Source organism: Dendrobates tinctorius, unplaced genomic scaffold (genome assembly GCF_039654945.1).
Source record: "Dendrobates tinctorius isolate UK_male_01 unplaced genomic scaffold, ASM3965494v1 ptg000011l, whole genome shotgun sequence".
Classification (NCBI taxonomy): Eukaryota; Metazoa; Chordata; class Amphibia; order Anura; family Dendrobatidae; genus Dendrobates; species Dendrobates tinctorius.
This window is the reverse complement of record NW_027361679.1, coordinates 76,791,534-76,819,427: the sequence shown is the minus strand read 5'-3', so window position 1 is coordinate 76,819,427 and position 27,894 is coordinate 76,791,534.

Here is a 27,894-nt window from a genome sequence, read left to right as displayed (position 1 = left end):
ATGTGCGACCACTGCCTTTCAGGGCTTATCTACAGCATTCTATAATGCTGTAGATAAGCCCCCGATCCCATCTGAAAGATAAGAAAATTAAGTTTTATTATACTTACCTGCAGGGCGATCCGGTCCGATGTGTGTTGCAGGTCCTGGTCTGGCGCCTCCCATCTTCTTGCGATGCAGGCGCTGGGAAAAGTGAGAGGCCCAGCACCTGCACACTGCAGTACTCTGCTCTGCCCTCAACAGGGCAGATTAGTACGTCTGCAAAGGAGCGTGAAGTCGGGGAGCCATGAAGCAAGCAGGAGGGCGGCATTGCAAGAAGATGGGAGGCGCCGGACCCGAACCTGCGATACTCATCGGACCGGTCCGCCCCCTGGGTGAGTATAATAAAAGTTATTTTCCTTATCTTTCGGGTTGGATAGGGGGCTTATCTACAGCATTATAGAAGTGCTGACAGGTTTGCTTTAAAAACTATGAAACATAATGCGCAACTTTAATTAATTTGGCAAATTTTAGGACTAAGTCTAAGTTTGCACTGTATAACGATGATTTTAGTAATTCTATCCCAATGTGAGAAGTCAATGATGAGCTTTTAGGACTGAGCTTTCTTGATTTTTTTTATTAGGCAAAGGCCAGATTCACACATCTGTGTTTCACGGTTCAAGTATAGACCACGATGCACAAACCGATTGCGGGTCTCTTGGGTTGGGAGATCTCTCTCTGGCCATTCCTTGCATTGTACTATGAAACATAGATGCGTGAATCCAGCCTAATGTCAAACAACCCCAATGTGCTCAAGGGAAAACTTATATTTTATTATTTTACTACTGAAGTACATTTTGATCAAACTTGTCTAGCTTAAATACTCACAAACCATCTTTGATTGAAAAATCTATTTGTACCTCCAGTAAGTAAATGCATTAAAACAAAAATTGTATTCCCTGAAAATCCTAAAAGTACACTCACCTTTGCTCTCCTTGTCGATTTCCAAAAGTAAAAGTTGAGAAAGGTCATCTATAACTTTAGATTGTTCACTTGGATACAGATTGGACAACAATACCTTCAGGGACTCCTTAGTCAGTGTATTCAAGGTCAATGTTTGGAAGAATCCTGGTACAGGAAAATCAGTAATGTTATATTCTGTATTATAAAATACAAAGACAAAAGATTTTTAAATATCTTTCACTATTCCAAATATTCATAACCTCATTTATTTCACTGTGGGGGAGGGGGAAAGGGCACTGGGGGTTGAATGTGAGAGGATGGGGGTATTGTGGGGGCTGAAGTGGAGGAGGGTGGACAGGGAACTGGGTGGTGAATGTAAGAGGATGGGGTATTGTGGGAACTGAAGTGGGAGAGGGGGTCAGGGAACTGGGGCGTGAATGTGAGAGGATGGGGGTATAGTGAGGGCTTAAGTGGAGGAGGGGGACAAGTGGTGGAAGGGGGACAGGGCACTGGCGGGTGAATGTGAGAGGATGGGGCTATTGTGAGGTGGGTAAGGGGCGACAGGGCACTGAGGGGTGAATGTGAGAGGATGGGGGTATTGTGGGGGCTGAAGTGAGGGATGAGGACAGGGCACTAGCGGGTGAATGTGAGGTGAGGGCTGAGGTGGGTGAGGGGTGACAGGCACATAGGGGCTGATTATTATATTGTTTTGTTAGGAGATCATATGCACTCTATTACATGAAATATTTGTTGTCTCGGGGGATGACGTAGTTGACTGGGTTTGTGCCATTGAAGCGATGGCTGGGGGACCACCACAATGCAGGGAGACTACAGTACACAAGATGAGGTGCAGGCCACAAAGGGTTAATTTATTTACAGGCAAGGAATGCAGTGTTTAGGAAAATGCAGAAACAGGGGTATGCTATGGAAACAGACAATTTACAAGGATAATATTCTCTAGCTGGGCCGTCAAACAGCACGGAGCACCAAATATAACAGCTCAGTGTCTTTATCCAACTGGCAAGACAACCCAGTAAAGGAATGTATGATGCTACACTAACTATAACCTATCTGGACTTTGCTAACCAGGCCACATGGCTGCCATGCTCTATCTATTGCAGCCTATCCTAAACCCTAGCATGTGCACAGAAGGAGTTAACATTCACAGTAGCGTTGGTATCTCAGTCCATTCCCAGGGGCCTGCAGCTTTGCAAGATGGTGCACACTTCTTCCTGGAAGCTCCGTGCAACATATTCTTTTCCTTGTGTGCAGGTCCAGTGATGCTCCTAGAAACAGTGGATTCCCTCCTCTGGATTCCTTTCTTGTTCTTTCTTCGTGGCTCCTCACGGCAACACAGGAAAGCCAACTTGTTATCCCCAGAATAGTTTACAAAGTCACAGTCTCAGACTAAATGTTCTTTTCCTCACAGCTCCAGGCAGGCACGTCTGCTTCCTGCAGAAATCTTGGCTCTCTCCTCACACACAGAAAAGCAGCCCCTCCCCTCTCCAGTGCTGGCAGAAGAAACCACACAGTCTTTACTGCAGGGGAGAGAGAATGTCCCATTGCTCTAACCAAGGGGGGGTGCTGTCTCTTAAAGTGGCAGCTTGTCTCTATGGTCCATAGCAGCGCCACCCCTTACACCATCATGTAGTATTAATATACCCCTGTAAATTAATCCTACTATGTGCCACTATATGTTAATAATGGCGGGATACTACACTGGAAGAAGGCACGCAAGCCGAAATGCGCTTAGGGGTCGTGGCACCACGGGTCTCAGGTAATTACCTAATGGTTACATTTTTCCTTTACTCCTTCATCTCCTTTACACTTTTTGGTGACACTTTATCAGTGGCTCTAGTATGCTCCATGGTGATATATAGCCTATCATGGATAATATACATAACATGATGTTTGGAGTAATTGTATATGTATTTACTGTGTATTTGATTTCCTCTGACCTGTGGTTCCACTATTGGTAGTCTTCATTATCCTATCGTCCCTTATAATTGTACTGAGGTATCTATGTTTTTTTAACTGTTTCTATTTAACAAAATATACTTTTAATACACTTTGGTTCTTCTATGTGCAATCTGTTCTTTATATGGGTTATAGCGTTTATAAACAGAACAGAAGTGGTACTGTGCAGTGTATATATACAGGAAAAGAGAAGTCTTACTGTGCAGTGTGTATGTGTATATATATATATATATATATACATATACAAGAAGTGGTACTGTACATTGTATATACTGTAAACAGGACAGGAAACGTGGCACTGTGCAGTGCATATATATACACACACACACACACACACAAGAAGTGGTACTGTACATTGTATATATACAGGACAGGGGGAGTGGTACTGTACCTTGTATATATACAGTACAGGATAAGTGGTACTGTGCACTGTATATATACAGGACAGGAGGAGTGGTACTGTGTAGTGTATATATACAGGACAGGGGAGTGGTACTGTACATTGTATATACAGTACAAGACAAGTGAAGTGATACTGTGCAGTGTGTATATACACAGGACAGGTGAAGTGGTACTGTGCAGTTTATATATGCAGGGCAGGAGAAGTGGTACTGTGTAGTGTATATATACAGGACAGGAGGAGTGGTACTGTACAGTGTATATACAGGACAGGAGAAATGATACTGTGCAGCGTATATATATACAGAACAGTAGAAGTGGTAGTGTAGTGTGTATATATACAGGACATAAGAAGTGATACTGTACAGTGTATATATACAGGACAGGAGAAGTGATACTGTGCAGTGTATATATACAGGACAGGAGGAGTGGTACTGTGCAGTGTATATACACAGGACAGGAGGAGTGGACCTGTGCAGTGTATATATACAGTATATGTGTGTATATATATATATATATATATATATATATATATATAGGAATATGAGAGAATTGGGATCCAGCAAAAAGATGAAAGTTCACCAGAATTATAAAATCTTCTTCTTTATTTATCCATCAAATCATATAAAAAATAATATGAGGAACTCCAAACAATTAGTAACATTCCAGCAAGGGACTACATGTTTCAGCACTATGTGCCTTCTTCACGGTCCTATTTGAACTGAGCTCCAACACTGACAATATATCCTCCTTTGTGAAACATATTCAAATGACCCTTAATTAAAAGCAGTGAAACAAACCAATAAAAAACACCTGAGTAAATGGTTGAAACTCAGTTCAAAAATATTGCTAGAAAAATACATATATTGAACATGTTTTATACATAGACCAATGATATAAACATTAAATAATAAATCAACAGTGATATGGAATAACTGCCGCAAAAATAAAGAAATTTTTATATAAACATATATGAAAAAAATGCATCATGTAGTAGGCGCGATCTAAGTATCAGAGACCATCACAAATATGACTCTCAAAAGAATAACATATTTGGAGTAGGTTTAAGATAGAGATATAATCTTTAGAAACTAATGTAAGCACAAAAAAAAAAAGCTTTTCCTTTAGGGGAATAGAGGTGGTTACAAAACCACGTAGGGGTGGTGATTATAAAAGTAAAATCCTCTCTAGAGAAAGTAGGTGGATCTTTTTATTAGAGACTAGAGTTCCTGACGGATTGAACAGTAGAATGGACCTTATTACACAATATTAAGTAAGCAAACATCAAAAGTATTTGGGTGCATGTGATGGAGCATTGTCCTGCATGAAAATCATGTTTTTCTTGAACGATACTGACTTCTTCCAGTACCACTGCTTGTAGATGGTGTCTTCCAGAAACTGGCAGTAGGTCTGGGAGTTGAGCTTCACTCCATCCTCAACCCGAAAAGGTCGCACAAGTTAATCTTTGATGATACCAGCCCATACCAGTACCCCACCTCCACCTTGCTGGCGTCTGAGTCGGAGTGGAGCTCTCTGCCCTTTACTGATCCAGCCTCAGGCCCATCCATCTGGCCAATCAAGAGTCGCTCTCATTTCATCAGTCCATAAAACCTTAGAAAAATCAGTCTTAAGATATTTCTTGGCCCAGTCCTGACATTTTATCTTATGTTTCTTGTTGAAAGGTGGTCGTTTTTCAGCCTTCCTTACCTTGGCCATGTCCCTGAGTATGGCACACCTTGAGCTTTTTGATGCTCCAGTAATGTTGCAGCTCTGAAATATGACAAAACTGGTATCAAATGGCATCTTGGCAGCTTCACGCTTGATTTTCCTCAATTCATGGGCAGTTATTTTGCGCCTTTTTTTTTTTAACAACACGCTTCTTGCGACCCTGTTGGATATTTGCCATGAAATGCTTGATTGTTCGGTGATCACGCTTCAAAAGTTTGGCAATTTCAAGACTGCTGCATCCCTCTGCAAGACATCTCACAATTTTTGACTTTCCAGAGTCCGTCAAATCTCTCTTCTGACCCATTTTGCCAAAGGTAAGGAAGTTGCCTAATAATTAAGCATACCTTATATAGGGTTTTAATGTCATTAGACCACACCCCTCCTCATTACAGAGATGCAAATCACCTGATTTACAGAATTGGCAGTTGGCTTGCAGCTTGGAGTAGGACAACATGTATAAAAAGGATGATGTGATCAAAATACTCATTTGCCTAATAATTCTGCACCCAGTGTACTATATATACACAACTCTTCAATATAATTAAGACAGCATTATACTATACAGTATATACAGCAGTATTACCTATATACATATATAATGTATATACAGCAGTAATAGTATCACCTATATATTGTATATATAGCAGTCACTAGTGGGCAGGCTTGCACAGGTTAAGAGCATCGCTTAGCAATAGATGCTACTTTGCATGCGCAGCCATTTTGTTGGAGCAAAACAAATTTGGCTCCAGCAAAATGGCGCTGGCAGCTGTGCATGCACAGTAGCATCTATCCGCAAGTAATAGATGCTACTGAGCATGCGCCGCTACCAGCATCATTTTGCTGGAGTTTGAATCATTTTTTTTAAAAGACTACAATATTAATTGCACAAGTGCAGTATTTATAATAGGAGGCAGATCACTGAAGATTCAGTGACCTGTCATTTAACCAGAATGATCACGATGAGGCCAGAGCACCACATAAAGTCCCACCCACAGGCTGCCCCGAAGCACGAGAATCTCATTAGCTAAAAACAGCAGACAAAGATTAAACAACAACCACAAGATGGGTTTCTTCACCCCAGGTATCATTTTAATTGGTATAATGGTTCCAACATGACAATGCCTGTAGTTTACTTAGCACATCCTGATGACAGTTTCACTTTAAGAGATGAAAATTTTGGGGGAAATTTAAAAAAAAAAAGTTTGCTTTTGTCTCCATTTTCCAAGATTTGTGGATATGGGGCAACGTGGGGGCTTGTTTTTTGTGTTCAGAGCTGATATTGTTACTGATACCATTTAGGGGCATGTACAATGCTTTGATCTCCTCTTACTGCATTCCATTGCAATGTTGCGGCAGTCAAAAATCAACATTATGGAGTTTTGATTTTTTTCTTGTTACACCGTTTACCGTTCAGCTAAATTTACTTTATATTTTGATATATCAGACTTTAACGAATGCAGCAATACTAAATATGTATATTTTTTACATTGTTTTAGTGCTATAATCAGTATAGCTCCTGCTGTAGAGGCTGGTGTCCCTCAAGGGTGTGGGGGCCCTGGGCAATTGCCCAGGGTCTCCCAGTCCCCCTTACAGTGTCTCCCAGTCCCCCTAATGCCAGCCCTGTATGTGTGTTTTGGAAAATTGTCATGTTGGAAAAGTGCATGTCCACCAAGGGCACAGAGTGATGGTAGCATCTTCTCTTTCAATATAGAGCAATACGTTTGTGAATTCATGATACCATCAATGAAATGTAGCTGCCCAACACCAGCAGCATTCATGCAGCCCCAGATAAGGACACAGCCTTCACCATGTTTCACTGTAGGCAACATACATTTTTCTAAATTAAATTTTCTGAATGCATGGTGCCTACAGTGAAATATGGTGGTGGCAGTGTCCTTTTATGGGGTTGCATGAGTGCTGCTAGAGTCGAGTAGAACAGGGACAGAAATGTTAAATGAATACCTGTGGGCACAGGGCCCACCTACAGAGCAGCAAGTAGCTTCTGTCGCATATAGTGGATCATTATTATGAGCGTTTGGAGCCCATATACTGGTCGTGCATAGGCGTCTTTTGTTTGTGGACACTACAACTGTCACTCATATACTCTATTTGATCTGCTTTATTACTGCAGTGTATGTTATACTCTGAAATGATCCTGCATCTCAGAAAAAGCAAACTTTGAAAGGCTTGCCAGGGCTTACATGTCTTGGCTGACTAGTCACAAGCAAGTCCCCAACCGTTTCTTCCTACCCCAATCACGTATATGAAGTATATGAGTAGTTGTCACTTTCATTTCACTACACAGTACAATCCAGACTTCCTCTGAATCGAATAGTATTAAAAGATCACTTTTTTATGAATACATTTAGAATTTAGTAGTTGGCCTGTGCAAAATTTTCGGCCATTGGTCGTCGCCTCTAAAAGTATGTAGGGAAAAAAATTATTTATTAAGTGATGAGTTATTTGACCACAAGGTGGCAGTGATATTTAAAGCACAGTCCTAACAACTTGCAGTAAAACTGGTTAGAAGCAGCAGATGCAAAAAGTGAAATGTTTAAAGCTGTGGCATTTCTTTAAATGGATCACTGACCTTACAGTGACAGGTACCATGAATAGTGCTAGAAACTAGTGCATATAAATGTTTATTAGCATGCGTTCAATGCCGCCGTGATGTGTTTGTAGATGTGCATCTTCAGAGCTGGAAGTTGCCGCCGTCGGCTGATATTGATCCTGTGAATATTTTGGTGACGTATGTGCTCCTTGTTTGCATCAATGTATCAATTATTATTAATCCATTATGAATTAATTATTATTGCTATTATTATTACAATAGTTTTCCAACCTTCAAAGGCTCAGCCACAATTTATAATTCTGACATTTTCAATTAGAATAAAAACTTCATGTACCCCAAAATAGGTAAAAATTTGGTAACAAATAATTTACAATTTGGTAACGACTAACCAGCATCAAACTCTTTGTCATTCTGGGAAGTGCTTTCCTGAATCTCATGGGCAGTGCAGAGATTTTCCAGTGTTTGCCCCAAAGAAGAGCTCCATAATATCGCAGTATGGGCATGCAGTGCCATACGTCATCTATTCAATCTCATTATAATTTTTTTTTACAATAGCCGTTTCTGTAGTTCTTTGCAGTCGATAAAAAGGTATGCTGATGAATACCTGCCCAACTGAAGCCAAAAAGACAATCAGTGATAATAGAAGAAAGGGGACCCTATAACAAAGATCACAATGGGACTTTTTATTTTTGGTTCTGGCACCTAGATATAAGGACTTGGTATATTTTCCTACTTTTATTCCTTTCCATAACTGCCGTGGTCTGGATCATGACGGTACAAGGGAAATATCTGAACTTGCAGGGAGGGTGTTATACATTACTACAATGTTGCGGACACTTGTTAAAAATGTGAAGTAGAATATGTTTCTCATATTGAGGCAGTTAAGTGATTCACCTGTATAATTTTTTTTATATATATACACTACTCACAAAAAATTAGTGATATTTGGCTTTTGGGAGAAACTTATCCAAAACGTAAAAAGTTCACACTACAGCAGGGGGCCACAAGAGACACTGGCTGTTGTGGAGGGCCTAACCAATAGGTCCGAACCAAAAGGTTCTGTTTCACTTGCGCTAGTGAAAGGGGCTTCTCAGCCTGTCAGGGTTGTGGGCGAGCGTGATGGCAGGTTAGTGACTGCGAAGGCCACCTTCTATCACTCCCTGTGCCTACCTGGGCCCATGTGGACAGAGCGGTGTCTGTGTAAAACTGTGCCAAGCTGACCTTATGTGTCCCCAGAGGGTGCAGGACTTCACATTGGTACAAGTGGGGAGACCTTACCTCGTGATACCAATAACGTAATATTGACGTCAGGCAGGGTGGCGAGGTGTGGATCCTTCACTTTCATCACACTAGCCTTTATTACTTTTTTTCTACATGTGTTTATCCTGCAGCAATCTGTGAAAGTCTAACTATAGGGATCGAAATCATTAAAGTCTGTTTGGATTTCCTGACAATAAAATCTGAAAATTCATTTTCACTTTGGAGCTCCAAGTAGCTTTAATTTTTTTAATTTACTGGATGGGAAACCCTTCTAGAGTACCCCTATCTAGCAGGAGTGCCATATATCCTTCATATCTATTTTCAGCATGACGATGAAGACAGACTTCACAATAGGTCGGTATGTGACAGTATGTTCTTTGGGATTTCAGCAATATGTCACTTATTAGACTGTGTGATGTTGTTTCAGTACAATAAATGTTTTATCACCAGGAGATTATCACTGCATAGATTAAAGCTACGTTTTGCCCTGGTCTGATCATGCCCCCTCTTCTAATAACTGTCAATAGACAATGCACACAGAGAGCGTGGTGTTGGTGGGGTCAACTTTCTGTGCTCTGTACATGCTACATCTAAAAACTGATTGTGCCACAACTGCTGCACCCAATAAACTAATTGATACATAATTGGAATCAGGGTCTCTTTTCCTACATTATGCTGCTCTTAGATGTGGTAGCAAAAACCTTGTGACAGATTCCCTTTAAGCTACTGCTAATTCTGGTAGTTGTCATGATCCAGGTTGGGGTTTGCTTCTTGCTTTTCTTTCCCCGGCCTGATCATGGAGAGGTTAACTTTTCCTGCCGCTCTTTGGTTCTTGGGTGGCTATTTATTGGTGCTGTTTTTGGTAGCCTTTGTCAGTGATAGTTCTGGTCCATGGCTGGAGCAGCTGATCTCTGGTACTTTGTCTTCCTGTTTGTTACTGACTCCAGCCTGTCTGACTACTCTGCCGCCTCCTGGAGGCGGCCTGCACTTCTGCACCTAGGTGCTGCACAGTATGTGCAACCCTTTTCCCCATAACAGCGTCCCCTGGTGGCGGCTGCTTGTTACTGCTCCGCAGTTGCATTACAGTAGGGTTTTTTTTATTTTTAACATTAAAAGTGTAACAAAGCAGTGGACAGCGCACATGGACCTCATCCTTAGAAAATTACTCATGTTTTCCTCCAGCTTTGTGGTAACAGAATACCTTTATTAGCTTGGGGCAGGGAAAGTGCTTGATTGCCTCCCTTTCTGAACCACAGAACAAAATGATCCATTATCATTTTCTAAGTAGCAGGAAGGCAAAAGGCCATTTTTGGCAGAATGCTGTTGTGGCATCTCTTTGTAGATGTTGAAAGAGGATGTGAAATATTTTAACATGTGATGAAGGAAAGTTGAAATGCTTGGTCATCTTCTTCGATACAACTGCATTTCTGACCATAGACTTATAATAACATGAGAGACTGTAAATATGCGAGTCGAGCAATAATAATTCCAACTGTGAATTACAGAATGTAATGAAGTGGGAAATTACGTTATTCAGTACAGATTGCCAACTCTGATTTAGTAATTGCTTATTAGTAGTCATTCCAATAGGAAGTGTTTAACTGCAACTAACATTAAGAATTGCCTAAATATAGTGCAGCATTATTGTATCCAGTGACTGTCATGGATTTGACCCTAACTTGAGCTGGTGCAAACAGTACATATGAAGAGCCTCTGGAAATTTAAAGATTCTCAACACTAACATGCAAAGCCAAAAGTTTCCTTGAGTTTGCAATTTGTGTAATTTTCACAAGAAAAAGGTCAGTATAGTGTGTATTTTTGTGTGTTAAAGTAAAAGACCCTCTAATGGAAACCAGAAGGGGCCCCATTATCTTCAATGTGGTCCATTTGGTGCTGTTTGTGTGTATCATGGGACAGATGTGTTTCTTTCATGACAAGGAGCAATACACGGGAAAAGGGTGGGGACTAAAGTTGAGCGAAACGGGTCGGCCAATTTCAGAATCCGACAAAGTCGCGTTTCCCACAATCCTTCCAGCACCTCTTTTCAGCCAATCATAAAGGACGCACACTGTGGGCAACATGATTACGTTGGCAGAGGCCCCCACCATGTTAAAGAAGGGCATGCAAGTTATTGGCTGGCTTTGTGTGGCGTCACAGTGCCTATAAAAGGCCGTGACCGCCGACCGCCATCTTACTTCTGCCGACCTTAGCATAGGGAGAGGTTGCTGCTGATCGTTCTCAATAGGGAGAGTGTTTAGGCAGGAAAAAAGAAAAAAAATTGCTTGTCCTGATAGCGAATGTCACTGTAAAACACAACTGTATAGTGTGCAGTGACAGGGGAGGCTATATTTGTGTGCAGCAGCTCTGTTGGTTATTAGGCTGCCTTATAAGGCTCCATGATAGCTGCATTGCTGTTTGCACACTGCTGTGCAGAGTGCTTTTTTAAAAGCAAAAATATTTTTTTCCTTTTTTCTGCACAGTTACCAATCCTTCATTTTTTCACACTTTTTTGTGCAGCTGCTCTGGTGGTTATTAGGCTGCCTTATAAGGCTCCCTGATAGCTGCATTGCTGTGTGCACACTGCTGTGCAGACTGCTTTTTTAAAAGCAAAAATCCTTTTACTCCTTTTTTTCAGCACAGTAGATACTGAGCGTACATTTTTTCACACACCGTATAGAGGTGTACGCTCCTCACACACTACCGTGTACCGGCTGGTATCACAGACAAATACATGCTATATGTGTGTGACTTCGTAAAAAAAATACACCGAGATTAACATTTTTCCATACATACACCGTATTGAGCAGTCCGATTATCAAACAGTATCGGATATCTGCTGTTCTTATTACTGTCACTTCTACACAGAGTCAGTGTGTGTGTGTGACACTCCATAAATACATATACCGACATTTCCATTTCTTTATACACCGTATTGAGCAGTCCGATTGTCAAACAGTATCGGATATCTGCTGTTCTTATTACTGCCACATCTACAGAGTCAGCGTGTGTGTGTGACACTCCATAAATACATGTACGGACATTTCCATTTCTTTATACACTGTATTGAGCAGTCCGATTGTCAAACAGTATCGGATATCTGCTGTTCTTATTACTGTCACATCTACACAGAGTCAGCGTGTGTGTGTGTGACACTCCATAAATACATATACGGACATTTCCATTTCTTTATACACTGTATTGAGCAGTCCGATTGTCAAACAGTATCGGATATCTGGTGTTCTTAGTTATTACGGTCACATCTCCACAGAGTCAGTGTGCGTGTGTGACACTCCGTAAATACATATATGGACATTTCCATTTCTCCATACACCATATTGACTGCTGTCCGATTATCAAACAGTATCGGATATCTGGTTTTCTTAGTTATTACGGTCACATCTCCACAGAGTCAGCGTGTGTGTGACACTCCGTAAATACATATATGGACATTTCCATTTCTCCATACACCGTATTGACTGCTGTCCAATTATCAAACAGTATCGGATATCTGGTGTTCTTATTATGGTTAGTGCACATCTACACAGAGTCAGTGTGTGTGTGTGTGACACTCCGTAAAGACATATACGGAGATTGGCAATTTCACCAACAACGTATACAGCTGTACACTTCTGATACAGTACCATATACATCTGCTTGGTGGATTATGGTCAAATACATACTGTGTGAGCGTCTGTGACTCCCAAAATATATACGGAGATTTCACTTTTTACATACACCTTACACAGCTGTATGCTCCTCATACAGTACCATTTCTCTGCTGGTATTTTTGGTACATTTTCCCAAACATGAGGACGTCTGGTGGAAGAGGCCGTGGACGTGGATGGGGTGCACAGCTGGTACTGATGGTGCATCTGCTAGTATTGCCAAAAGCACAATAGCAACTAAGGCAGGAGGTGTTGAGCCTGCGTCATCATCTGGCACAAGAAGGCCTTTAAGGTTCCCTTTTCTGGGAGTAGGTAAACAGCTTTTAAAGCTGGAGCATCAGGAACAGGTTTTGGCTTACATTGCCGAAACAGCCTCCAGCTCTATTGCCTCCTCTTCTGAAGTTACAAAAACTGCAAGCACAGAGTCATCAGTGCAGGCCTCTGGTCAGGAACAACACCATTTGCTGTGTCCTTCACCCACACCAAAAGTGAAGGATGCTGCAGCACACACTTCTGACTACTCCATGGAGCTCTTTTCACATAACATTCCTGGGTTATCAAGTCAAATCCTGAATTCCCCAGTCCAAGATGAATCTGACATGGAGTGCACTGATGCACAGCCACTACTAGATGAATCTGCTGATACATTCACCCACAGCACTACATTGCCCTCGCAGTCTATTGAGCCCGAATCAGACCCTGATGAAACTCAGGTGCCCCTTCCCGCATACTATACCACCTTACACGGTGACACAGAGGAAGGTGCAGATGACATTGAAGACGAGGTCATGGATGACCCAGTTGTTGATCCGGATTGGCATCCATTGGGGGATGAGGGTGCTGGTGACAATAGGTCAGAACAGGAGAAGGATCCGCAGAAGGCATCGTCATCACAGCAGCGGTTATCTGTCAGGCCCGTAGCTGTCAAAAAACTTGGTAAGAAAACTAAAAGAGTTGCAGGACAGCTTGGCCAGACGGTCAAATTAGCACAGCGTGCAAACCCTGAAAATTTGTACCATAGTAGGAAGAGTGCATTGTGGCACTTTTTTTAACAAAATCCTACTGATGCCACAAAGGTTATCTGTAAGAAGTGTCGAAGGACCTTTAGCAGAGGGAAAAATCTAAGAAATTTGAATACCAGTTGCATGCTTAGACATTTAACCAACATGCACTAGCAAGCGTGGACGGACTACAAAAGCTCAGGTAGCACATGTGCACCTGCTCCGACTGAAGTTAGCCAGCAACGCTCCATCGCTTCCCCCACTGTAAGGCCACTGCTAAGCACACCACCATCAAGAAATGTTGAGGTGACTTCGCTAGGCAAAACCAGTCAGGCAATTACAATATTTTCGCGAGGAAACACTGAATCTAGGCCATCAACACCCTCACCATCACCAACCCCTTCTCAGTCCATCATGTCCAATGCTAGTTCCCCCATATGCAGCTCTCAAGTCCAGCTCACCCTACCAGACACTCTGAGTAGGACAAGAAAGTACTCATCCTCTCATCCACGTACACTGGCTTTGAACGCCTACATTGCCAAACTGATCTCATTAGAGATGATGCCCTTCCGTTTGGTAGAAAGCGAAGCTTTCCGAGAGCTCATGGCCTACGCTGTCCCACGTTATGACCTACCCAGTCGGCACTTCTTTTCTTGAAAAGCCCTCCACCGGCATGTGAAAGACTGCATTGTCCATGCACTAAAACAATCAGTGAGTAGAAAGGTGCGCCTCACAACAGATGCATGGACCAGTAGGCATGGCCAGGGCCGTTACGTGTTCATCACTGCGCACTGGGTTAATGTGGTGGATGCAAGCTCCACAGGGGACAGCGGTGGTGGAACAGTGGTGCCTAGCCCTTGGTATAGGAAACAGTTGGCTGTAGGCGTTCGACCCTCCTCCTACTCCTCCTCCAGAAGTGAAAGCTTGTTGACAGAGCGCAGTCGCACGAGCAATCCATCCACATCTGTCAGTGTTGCACACGTGGTCTCCCACTATTGAACAGCTAGTGGTAAGCGGCAGCAGGCTGTTTTAAAAATGATGTCTTTGGGCGACAGTAGACACACCACGGAGGTACTGGCCGACTACTTGCATCGACAAACTGAGTCATGGCTGGGCAATCTACATCTTGAGCAAGGCAAGGTAGTCAGTGATAATGGGTGGAATTTTGTGGCTGCCATAGCCCTTTCAAAACTCACACACATACCTTGCCTGGCTCACACCTTAAACCTGGTGGTGCAGTGCTTCTTTAATAATTATCCGGAGTCAACAGCCCTGCTCCATAAGGTGCGAAGACTGTGCTTGCACATCCATCGCTCAAACGTCCACTCCAGTCGTATGCAGAAGCTGCAGCGATCACTCAATCTCCCCAAGCACCTCCTAATCATAGACGTTGCTACAAGATGGAACTCCACCATGCACATGGTTGAGAAGCTGTGCGAACAGAGGCAGGCTGGAATGCATTTGTGAGAGGATACACGGGCAGGCAGTTTGAGGGCAGACATGGAATTGTCGGGTGTGCAGTGGTCGAAGCTGAAAGACATCTGTAAAGTCCTTCAGCGTTTTGAGGAATGCACATGGCTGGTAAGCGCAGACAACGCCATCCTAAGCATGAGCATACCACTTATGCGTCTGCTCATGGAAACTTTGACGCACATCAAGGATCAGGCATCTGCAGATGAGGAGCAACAGGAGGAGGAGGAGGAGTTAAGCCTTGATGACAGTCAGCCATTGTCTGGTCAGGGAACTGGCGTGGACGAGGTGGAGGAAGAAGAGGAAGATGAGGAGGAGGATGAGGGGGATGATTATTTTGGGGCGGAGGATGCTTCTCAGGGGGCAAGAGAACATGTGGGCGTGCCAAGGTCAGGTACAGGGTTTGTGCGTGACTGGAGGGATGTGGATTTTCCAGAAAGTGCTCCTCCACCCTCCACTGGCAGTGCAGCATTGACACCTGGAACATTGGCCCACATGTGTGACTTTGCCTTGCGGCTCTTAAAAAGGAACCCCCGCATTGCCAAAATGATGAGGGATGACGACTACTGGTTGGCCAGCATCCTCGATCCATGCTATAAAGGCAAATTACACAACATCATGCCACAGGAGAACCTAGAGCTTATATTGGCTAACAAACAAGCAACTCTGGTAAACAGGTTGTTTGAGGCATTCCCAGCACACAGCAGCGGAGCTGGTTCTCCCATGACCCGTAGTGGGCAAAATGGAAGAGGTGTTCGTGGTGCACTCAGCCGAACTGGCGTTGGAGACAGGGGTTTCCTGAGCATGTTGTGGTCTGATTTCTCAAGTCCCGCGCACACGACAGCTAATACAGAATCGATTGCAAGTGACAGGAGACAGCAGTTGTCAACTAAGGTTACAAACTACTTCTCCTCCCATATCGAGGTTCTCCCTCACAAGTCATTTCCCTTTGATTATTGGGCCTCAAAACTGGACACATGGCCTGAATTGGCACAATATGCCTTACAGGAGCTTTCTTACCCTGCTGGTAGTGTACTATCTGAAAGAGTCTTCAGTGCTGCTGGATCAGTCCTGACAGAAAAAAGGACCCATCTGTCGACCCAAAATGTTGATGATCTAACCTTCATTAAAATGAACCATGCATGGGTTTCAAAAGATTTTGTCCCACCCTCCCCTGATAACACATAGGTTGCCAGAAAAAAGGCTCGCTTTTGTCCTCCTCTTCCTCTGACTTCTCCAATTCCTCCATTTGCAGCAGCTGAAAGTCCAGCCTACACATCAACATATGCCATTTTGTAAACCACCCGAAATGGGCTGCCCCACCACCCCAGGCCCAGGGTCAACACATGCCGCACCTGGGCAAGTGCTGTTGCCCTGAACAGATGTGTGGCCCCACCCTTTGGGCGACGGGACTGGCACAGGGCCTCTCATAGTACAATAAAGTGTCTCTGACGGTGGGGGGCCCACTCGCCGTCAGACACACTGGTGTACTATGAGGGGCCCTGTGCCAGTACTGTCGCCCACGAGTGAGTCCCCCCTGCTTGCTCAGGGACACAGCACTTGCAATACTTACCTCTCCATGCTCCACCGCTGTGTAGTTTGGCCAGTTAAATCTGTCACAGGGACGGCCACTACAAATTTGGTGTACAGATCCATGATTGTTAAGATGTAGCTATGTCCCGTGCTGCTAGCCTCTACCTTCAGATTACCAATGGCTACCATTTGTAATGGACGTCAACTCCCAATCAGATGCAGTGGTGCTTTATGATCACCTTTCACATTTTTCATAGTCACAGACGTGTGACATTCCTGCCACCATTTTTCAATGTCTCCTCTCACAGCAATCCAATAGAATCCCCTACGGCCTGTGGCTTGTGTGTTTTGCACTTCAATGTGACCAGACAGATCATGATAGGCAGTGTGGACCATGTCTACAGCTCTCCCTGTGATCACAATTTGATGGAGACGATTTACTGTGATGGGATCGACGCTATTGTGATACAGCAACCCTTTCTTCACTGATTTGCATTTTAGCTGTATCCACAGTTAAAGTTATTGAGGGTCAGCATCGCCTCTGCAAATTCTCTCGGGAGGTTTTCCCGTGATCACTAATTCAAAAACATCTAAAATCACTCGGCTTTACGTCTGTACTTTTATCCATCTACCTTCCTCTACCGGAGAGTCTGGACTGGCAGACTGACACTGAAATATAAACGAAGAATTCAAAGTACTCCAACACTGTATACTGGTGTACGTTTAGAATACATTTCCCTTTTTCTCATTTTTATATTTGGGTGTAATCCATACTGAGCCTGTGAGAGTTTGTATCTTACTCTGGTAAAATATAAGGAGATTTAAGATGACACCAACACTGTATGCAGCTGAACGATTGTAAAACATTACCCTTTTTCAAGTTTTTATATTCTTGTGTAATCCATACTGAGCCTGTGAGAGGCTGTGTTTTACTCTTGAAATATATATGTAGATCGCCAAATGACCCCAACACTGTACACAGCAGTACGCTTGGGATCCATTCCCCTTTTACTGCTTTTTATCTTGTTGTGTAATCCATACTGGGCCTCAGAGCGTCTGTGTCTGCCTCCTGAAATAAATACGGGGATTTTGAATGTTGAAACTATACTATATATACCTTGGATCTGGTGATACTGTACCCTTTTTCGACTTTTTAGATTGTTGTCGAATCCATACTGACCATGACAGCGTCTGTGTCTGCCTCCTCAAATATACACATAGATTTATAAAGTTGAAACTATACAATATATCCCTGTTATCTGGTGTTAAAATTAAACACCACGCAGGGCCAGGGGTTACTCAGTACCGGGCCTTTCAGGCTCTTTTAAGGGGAAAGTGGTGGTGATTGGGACCCGGTCCGTGGCCCTGGGTGTCCAATAAAGAAGATGACAGTTTAGATGAGGGGGAAGATGGTGTGATAATTAATTTGGAAAAGGGGGATCGTGACGCCATCCGTGGTACTTGGCTAGGGTAGCCGACGCTGCAATGAAGATCCTCTGGGCCGGTGTTAAAGCAGCCAAGATGATGATGCTCTCCACAGGCAGAGCTGTATCCCAGGGCAGTTGAGATGGAGTTTGTGAGCCATTGACGGTGATGGTGAGTGTAGCGTGTGTACCAGGCGAGTTGTAAAAGCCACCAAGGACACAGTTGGGTGCAGTTTCTGAGTTTTTCCTGTAAAATTTTGTGCACAAGATGACCCGATTGGTCACCCTGTGCCAGTGCCATCGCCCATGAGTGGGCCCCCCATGCTTGCTCAGGGCCACAGCACTTGCAATACTTACCTCTCCCTGCTCCACCGCCGTGACGTCTTCCGCCTTTCCTGACAGTGACATTCAGGTTAGAGAGCGCGATGACATCACGTCTGTATGCCCTCTACCGAAACAGTACAAGTGCAGAGAGATTTAAAATGGCAATGCTGAGGAGTCCAGAGTAGAGCAGTGCCCAGCGAGTAGAGGTATTTAATTTTTTTAAATGTTGGGAGCATTTTTTGGGGAGCAATATACACTGGAGAATGATATATGGGGCCCATCATACACTGCAGCATCATCCATTTGTCCCATCATATACTGGAGCATTCCAAATGGGAGACATCAGACACTGGAGCAGCATTTACGGGGCCCATTATACACTGGATGATTAGAAATGGGGCCCATTATATATGGAGCATAATTTGGGCCCATAACACACTGGAGCATCGTCCATGGGGACCAACATATACTGGAGCATTCCAAATGGGGGGACATTAGACACTGGAGCAGCATTTACGGGGCCCATTATACACTGGAGCATTAGAAATGGGGCCCATTATATATGGAGCATTATTTGGGCCCATAAGACACTGGAGCAACGTCCATGGGGACCAACATACACTGGAGATTCCAAATGGGGGACATCAGACACTGGAGCAGCATTTACGGGGCCCATTATACACTGGAGCATTAGAAATGGGGCCCATTATATATGGAGCATTATTTGAGCCCATAAGACAGTGGAGCATCATCCATGGGGACCAACATATACTGTAGCATTATGTGGAGCTCATCATATACTGTATGGAACATTATATGGGACCAATTATTCTGTATGGAGAAATATATGGGCCTCATTATTCTTTATGGTGCACTAGGTGGTGGCCATAATACTGTATGGAGTAATATACTGTCCGGTTTTTGAGCTATTGTAGAATTTAAAATAGATATCAGTCATGCCATGTAAGCAGTGAATTATTTTTCATTGTACTATACCTATATTTCTGTGCCGTATCAGAGCATTATGAATTGTGGTATGTGTTAAAAGGGCGCACTGACACTCTTTGGCCCAGGGCACACGAAAACCTGGCGCCAGCCCTACCCCTCCACAACTTTAGCCAAATAACCCTCAGTTTTCAATGCGTAACTATTATTATAAAGTAAATTAAGGTTGCCAAGCTTAAGTAATAAGAATTGATGTCGTTGGCATTGAAATGGGCAATGTAGGTGTGTTTACTGTCCTCCACTCCCTGCCGACTTTGCTTCCCCATTGACTTGCTTTGGGTTTCGTGTTTCAGTCGGACACCGACTTTTCCCTATAGTCGGCCACCGACTTTTCCCTATAGTCGGCCGATTTCGTTCGACCCGACTTTTTAGAAAGTCGGGTGTCATGAAACCCGACTCAACCCGTAAAAAGGAAAAGTCGCTCATCTCTAGTGGGGACATTTAATTGAAAAGTATATTTTTCTAATTAGTGACTTTGGTAAGTTTAGACATCAAACACTGACAGATTAACACATAAGCATCAGCTCATCGGGTCTCACTTTGCGTAGCGGCACAGTAGGAGAATGAGAGTGACGGAAAGCATTTTGTATAATTAAAAACAATTACTTAAGCCTTACAAATACTTTCCTCTTAAACAAGTTTTTCCCTCTTTAAATACTGCTTATTAGAGAACAAAATATTTTGTCTAAAAGCTTTAACTTAAACAATCTCCCTCCCCTTTTTTTCCATTTAATCACACATTTGGGAAATCAAGAACGTTTGAATATATTTGTCATCTCTTGGGACACTGCTGATATTAAAGACATGCTTAAGAAGAAATCAGAAATCACATGATGTTGATTAGCATACAATTAGAGGCAGCGAAGAGATTTCAGGAAACGTAAAAGTAAAAGAATAGGCTGTAATGCCTGTCAGTAACAGACCCAATTTACTGCATGGCAGGAGTTATATACTGGATTTGGGCATGAGAAACAGTTAAAAAGGTTTCTTTTTTGCCGTGAGGTTTGGAAAAGACCTAAGAGTAAAGCTGTTTTCCATATTCTTTGGATTCATGCTCAGCTGTCAACTTTTCTTAATCTAGAAAAATGCTCAATAACTTGCTAAGAGTCACTCAGCTCCTTCAGGGCTTATGATATGTGAACAAAGCTTCCCATTTTCTTATAATAGAGAGTCTTTCCTTCACACCATGCTTCTGGGATTAATAGCTTCATATAAACAAATTTAGCAGAAATTTACCTTGGGACTAAAGACTAAATAAGTATAAGACTTATCTTAGTAGGTGACCTTAAGAGAAATAATTAGAAAAAAAATATGTGAAAGAAAAACAGCTCCATCTCTCTACGTTAGGCCGGATTCATATATCCTTGAAACATGGTGTTAGACGTCGGGTTCCTGCCTCTGCACAGGAGGAATCCGGAGCCTTGCCCTCTCCCATTCCTCTCCGGCCACAGAGGAGCCTGCTCAGCAAAGATGTCGTTCCCGGCGTCTTGCTCAGTCTACTGCTGTTGGCTTGGTTACTGCTGCCAATCGGGGTTCAGCTCTAGTAACCTACAATAGACAGCAGCGAGCAGCTCTTGGGACTAAGTCTTTCTTTTGGCCCACTGAGCATGCCCGTAGGAAGTCCTCTCATTGGAGGTCTGAGGTCACATGCTCAGGTCCTATTGCTGCTCCCATTGGACCACTAGGAAGGTCCAGGAGGGACGCTGCTATAAAATAGTTGCATGGCCACACGGCCATGCGCTAGTATAGTCAGTAAATGGTAGTGATGTGTGTGATGATGGATGCTTGTGAACCGCTGAATGACTCATTATGAAACCTGTTCCCTTTGATACGCATGTTGGTAAGGTTTTGAGTTCTGAGCCAGCGCTCAGTTGTGGCACTGCCTAGCTCCGCAGTGCTCCCAGCTCCTCACACATGTTAGCGCCCGAGTGCGCCACTCTACCTAAGGCACTACGCTACTGCAGGTACCACAGCATCTGTTAGAGCGGTGCCGTGTGTGTCCTACGCGCTTTCCAGTCCTGAGCTTAGGCTGGTTAGTGGCGTCCGCCAGAGCTGCGAGGTACTCTCATTGTGCGGTAAGTAACGTTCAGCTTCACCCCGTGACTGCTAACAGGGCACAGCATTCTATTAGTGTCTGTCCATGCATCATTGTTGTGTTGCTGAGCGCTAGTGGGACTAGAGGGGCTCTACCCTGTGTTCTTGGGGCAGAGTCCTGTGTCTTAGCACTAGGGCTCTCCTGCCGAGTCCTGTGATGATAAACAGGCTCTCGCACTTGTTCCAGCGGCTCAATGAGGTAACTGAGTTCGCTCCTGTACACACCAGGTCAGCGGTTAACCCACCGGTGTCTAGTTAATACTCCGCCATTACCAAGCAGCACATAACATCTCTGCACGGTGGACCCCGGGCTGCAAACGCACCTCTATACCATCTTATATTATTTGGTGCGCTCCACAAGCCCATAACACATGGGTCTTGCTCGTGTCAGAATGTACAGTATATACAGTATGCCTATGAGGCAGTTAGCTCAGGGCTGAAGATCCAGAGCTCAGGACAGGTATTCTTATCCTTATACATGATACGTGTTTCACAAACATATGAAATCGGCTTAAATTCTGCTACTCCAATGATAAGCTCATATATACCACACTAAACAACTGCTTACAAAACCTGTATTCAAGAATTCTTTTGTGCCTCCCCTTTCATGTGAAACTTTCAACCTACTATCTAAAACTACCTCCTACTGAATTTATAAATATTCTTAAAATTCTTGTAAGAGTTTCCAATTGCTTAGTGCTTGTAAGCATGTATGGGAAGGATTCATAATACAGGGTGGGCCATTTATATGGATACACCTAAATAAAATGGGAATGGTTGGTGAGTTGGTGATATCAACTTCCTGCTTGTGGCAAATTAGTATATGGGAGGGAGGAAACTTTTCAAGATGGGTGGTGACCATGGTGGCCATTTTGGATCCAACTTTATTTTTTTCAATAGGAAGCGGGTCATGTGACACATCAAACTTATTGAGAATTTCACAAGAAAAACAATGGTGTGCTTGGTTTTAACAGAACTTTTTCTTTCATGAGATTTTTACAAGTTTCTTTGTTTTCAGCCATTGACATGTTGCAGAGGTTAACACGTGAGGAACGGATAGAAATTTTGTTGATGTCTGGTGAACGCAGTACCCGGGTAATTGCAGCAGATTTCAATGCAAGACACCCTACACAAGAAAACTGTCACCATTCCAATTTTATTTAGGTGTATCCATATAAATGGCCCACCCAAAAATGTTTGCCTCATCACTGAACATAATGTTCTGTGTAAACTGAGGGTCTTGTTCCAATTTTGGTTTTGCCCATTCTGCAAATTCAGCGCGCTGATCTGGGTCACCAACCATTCCCATTTTATTTAGGTGTATCCATATAAATGGCCCACCCTGTATATCTTGTTAGCATTGTTCTACAGATAAGTGACCAAAATGAGACCTCATCTGGAATATGCCATTCAGTCCTTAGTTTATAGAAATTATGCCCTAGTGTTGAACCTGTCGTGGTAGCCCACAAAATAGCCATCTCCATGGAATATTGAATGTATAGTGTATCTCATGGAAATACCAAGATTTCTGTGTAAACTGTATGTTGTAACATGTTGTGAGGCTTACTGACAGGCAGCACTCAAAGGGTTAATCTTCCCTTTCAGGGCTTTGTTTACATGATTCAGCTCTGCTTGGTATACATAAGTTTCTGGAAAGAGCTGGAACAAACTCCTCTAGCATTCAGCCAATGACTGCAGCTGAAAAGAGTCATGAGAGTGACATCAGTAGAGGAATTCATAGTGTAATGAGGAAATCTTCATCTCCCCCTGACTGCTGGGTCTGAAAGAGACCAATGAAAAAGGAAGGGACCTGACAGCTTTCAGATTGGAAGGATCTCTCTTGCATCTCCAGGAGGAAAAAATACCTCGGAGGAGAAGCACAGCTCAGCCCTAAATAAGGAATGCTGAATGAGGATTACCAAAGGGGCAGCCTGAGAACAAGTGAATTGAATTGATAAGACAAGTATCCTACAGAGAATTTCCTGTACACATGTATGGGTCAACCTTCAAGTGTGAGTGTAAATTTGATCACCAATTACATACTATTTGTATATAGTCATTTACCCCATTATCATTAGTAAAGATACTGTTTCTTCAGGTTAACACTGTTTCTTCAAAATTGAGGATTAGCTGCACAAGTAATCACCATTAGGCTGGAGTCACACACAAAGATAAAAAAATCGGTCCGATTTTTACGGTCCGAAATCGCACAAAGGTTTCTTGACCAGGCATCCGTCTGTCATCTGAATTTCCTGTGATGATGCGATTTTAATCGCATCTAAGCATCCCTTTGACATCCATCTGCCAAAATTTTCTCACAGGCTTGCAAAATGGACATATAATGGAGCTCATTGACAGGTTTTCAAACACAAAGGAAAGAATAGATATAGACACATAGACTACACACATATATATATACACACATGTCATAGAGACACATATATATATATACAGTATATATATTTATAATTCATACAGTTCTTCATAGCTGAATAGCTGCTGAAACTTTTGCCGGCTTTTGTAAAATCATTCCCCAGCCCGACATGAAATGACACATGGTTTACATACAGTTAACCATTTCATTTTTTTTTTTATATGTCTATCACTAGTAATTAGATGAGGGTTTGTGTGGAAAATTTTGGAGTTGTAGGTGTTAATTTAAGGGGTTAATTCATTGTAAAAAATTGCGGGGACTCCATGCAGCCTCAGTGACATCAGCGGGAGTCCCCGCAATTTTTTACAATGAATTAACCCCTTAAATTAACACCTACAACTCCAAAATTTTCCACACAAACCTGTTATGATGAGTCACTGAAGGAGGAAAAAACAAAATACCAGCTAAGTCCAGAAAAACCAGACAGGTTGGCAGCTATCAGATTGCAGACCCCTGAACCTATCCACAACAACTAGCAGTAGCCGTGGGTGGTTCCTACAGTGCCCTAGACCCCTCGATCACAGTCAGAGAGCTACATAGCCTAAAGACAGAAAGGGGAAAAACTAAACTGCCCCAGAGCAGACCCCAAAGCAATAGGCAGCCCCCAACATATAATGACGGTGAAGCAAGATGAAAACACTAACACAGATAGAAAGATAGGTTGAGCAAATGATGGGGCCCAAGGTAACTACATAGGACAGGATAGGAAAGCTGCTGTCTGCCATCCGCAAAAACCCTATCAAAATGAGCCGACTGATAGGAAAAACAGGCCCTGAAGTCGCTAGGCTTCAAAAGACAATATCAGCACTCAGGTATATTCTGAAGACAGAGCAAAAGATCAACAGATCAGAGACAAAAATGGAATTCAGCTCACCCCCGGCCGGGGATGGCAGAACTCCCAAAAAACAAGACAAAACAAAAACAAAACTGAAGAGTACAAAGCAGAGCAGAAAAACTTAGCTTTTAGACGCAGGAATCAGTCTGGTCTCCAAGAATCCAGCAGGAAAATCACCAGCCAGGAAGGAGGGCGTCGGCAGCCTTATATCCAGTCCTCAATTCCAGCCACCCAGTCATCATCTAGCTGCCCAGGTGTTTGGTAATCAGTCTCACTACCTTCCTTCACCAGAGGAGGGAGTTCATCAGACCTCAATGGTGAAGGGAAAAATGAACTCACAACACAAGCCCTCATCTAATTAGTAATGAAATGGTTAACTGTATGTAAACCATGTGTCATTTCATGTCGGGTTGGGGAATGATTTTACAAAAGCCGGCAAATGTTTCAGCGGCTATTCAGCTATGAAGAACTGTATGAATTATAAAATATATATATATATATATATATATATATATATGTGTCTCTATGACATGTATGTGTCTATATCTATTCTTTTGTTTCTTTATTTAACCTGTCAGTGTGATTTTACTGTATTGCTAAATGAATTGCCGGCTTTTTGTAAAGGACACCGGGTGCGATTTTATCACAAGTCACACATCTGGTCCGTTTGTAATCCGATTTTTTCTCGCACCTATAGACTTGCATTGGCCAGTCGGATCCGAAAATCGGTGACAATCGCAGCACGCTGCGATTGTCTCGGTCCGAGGAAACGTTCCGAAAAAAAAATCGGATGATGGGAGCTGCCCCATAGAATAACATTGGGACGAATGCAATGCAATTTTTTTTTTTATCGCATTGCATTCATCCGATTTATTTGCTAGTGTGACTCCAGCCTTACCATCATATTCTACTTAAAAAGGCAGCTATTAGGCAAATCATCATTCTTCAGATTATATTCTCTGAAGTAATTTTGGATTACTCATCAGCCCTATGTTCATAGGCCCATCTCCATCTGTCTGATACGCAACTGGCACCATTACATTTTTAAAAAACATTTTTATTGTGGGACTTTGTGTGTGTGTAATTGGAGAGGCGGGAAGAGGCTCATCTTGACATTAAACTTGGCCACCGTGATGTAGATTATAGCCCGTCAGGAGCACAAACCTCCTTCACCACCGTACACCACATGACGTTACTGCACTGTTAAGGGGCATGGATGAACTTAAGGCCCTTTTACATTTAGCGATGTACCAGCGATCCGACCCGGTCAGGATCGCTGGTGCATCGCTAAATGATCGCTAGTGAGCTTTCACACAGAAAGATCTCACAGCAATGCAGCAGCGATGCAGCGCACAATACTTACCTTTCACACACAGCGATCCTGTCATCCTCCCGCCCGCGTCCAGCGTCGCTCGTCTCACACAGCAGGAAGCCCAGCAGGAAGCAGACGATGAGAAATGGAGCCGCCCGATCTCGCGCGATCAGCGATGGACAGCGGGGGAGCCGGTCGGAGGTAAGTATCACAAATAACGATTTCGCTAGCGATATCGCTATAACGTCACAAAATTGGTGACGTTATAGCGATATCGCTAGCGATATCGCTATGTGTAAAACCCCTTTAGTTATAAAGAAAGACTAAAATAATTAATAATTAATCTTCAGAAGAGACATCTAAGGGGGTACATGGTTAACTTATGCAAGTAAATAAATGTCCCATACAAAAAGAAAAGTGGTTTCATGTTAAACCCCCTAAAAAGTCAATGGGACACTCCCTCCATCTGGACAAAAAAGGTTTAGTCTCCAGAGACTAGCTGTCTTTACCATAAGAATCAATCTGTGGAATAGTGTACCTCACGAGCTAGTCACAGCAGGAATTGTTGATGTTTCATAAAAGGGCTTAGCTGCTTATTCAGAAGAAAATAACATAACTGCTTATGTAAATGCGTAAAGTTATTTTCTGAATTTTTGGTCAAGTGGAATGACAATTAGGATAAGGAGGGAAAGATGGGGTGGACCGTATCATACACCCTGGTGGTGCATATACCCGTTCATTTTATTTTATTCTTTCCCTCGGATGCACTTGTTTGACGTGTCATTTTTAAACCATATTAGCTATGAAACTATGTAACTATTTCTCAGCAGATCCCTTAAACGTAAAGAATAGACATGATCGCCTCCAAACCATGCCACATTGATGCAGTAATTGATGCAAAAGGAGTTCCGACCAAGTATTGTGTGCATTTACTGAACATATATTTTAGTAGGCTAACATTTCGGATTTTAAACCCTTTCCAACGTTGGGCATAATAATACACCAACGTTGGACTCTCCCTTTGATGTGGGCTCCGGAGCTGAGCCCACATTTTCCCAGCACATGTCAGCTGTTTTGAAGATCTGACATATGCCTCTAACAGCCACGAGTGGCATCGCATTCCACCCGCGGCTGTTTACTCGTTAAATGCTGCTGTCAATCTCTGACAGCAGCATTTAACTCGCACTTCCAGGAAGCACACCGGAAATCCCGCCCTGTCACGTGATTGCCAGTCACTGATGGGTTGGCATGACAACCAGAGGACTCCAGCAAACCTCTATGGTTGTCATAGCCAGATTGCTATGAGCGCCGCCCGGTGGTCGGCGCTCATAGCAATTGAGCATTACTGCTACATACAGGCAATCTGATCATCGCCTGTATGTAGCAGAGCCGATTGGACAACTGCAGCTTCTAGTCTCTCATGGAGACTATTGAAGCATGTAATGAGTTAAAAAAAAGTTTTTAAAAATATTAAATAAATAAAAAAACATAAAAGTTCAAATCAACCCCCTTTCGCCCCATTCAAAATAAAACAATAAAAAAATCAAACATACACATATTTTTTTATCACCACGTTCAGAATACCCCGATCTATCAATATAAAAAAAAATCTGATCGCTAAACAGCATAACGAGAAAAAAGTCAAAACGCCACAATTACGTTTTTTTGGTCACTGCTACATTGCAATAAAATGCAATATCGGGCAATAAAGTGATGCAAAAATAATAATTTTTTTCTATAACAGTTTTCTTTGTGTAAAAGTGCCAAAACATAAAAAAAAACAATATGAAAGAGGTATTGCTGTAATAGTACTGGCACGAAGAATAAAACTGCCTTATAAATTTTACCACATACTGAATGACATAAAACCCGCCACCCAAAAAATTCCTGAATTGCTGGTTTTTGTTCATTCTGCCTCCCAA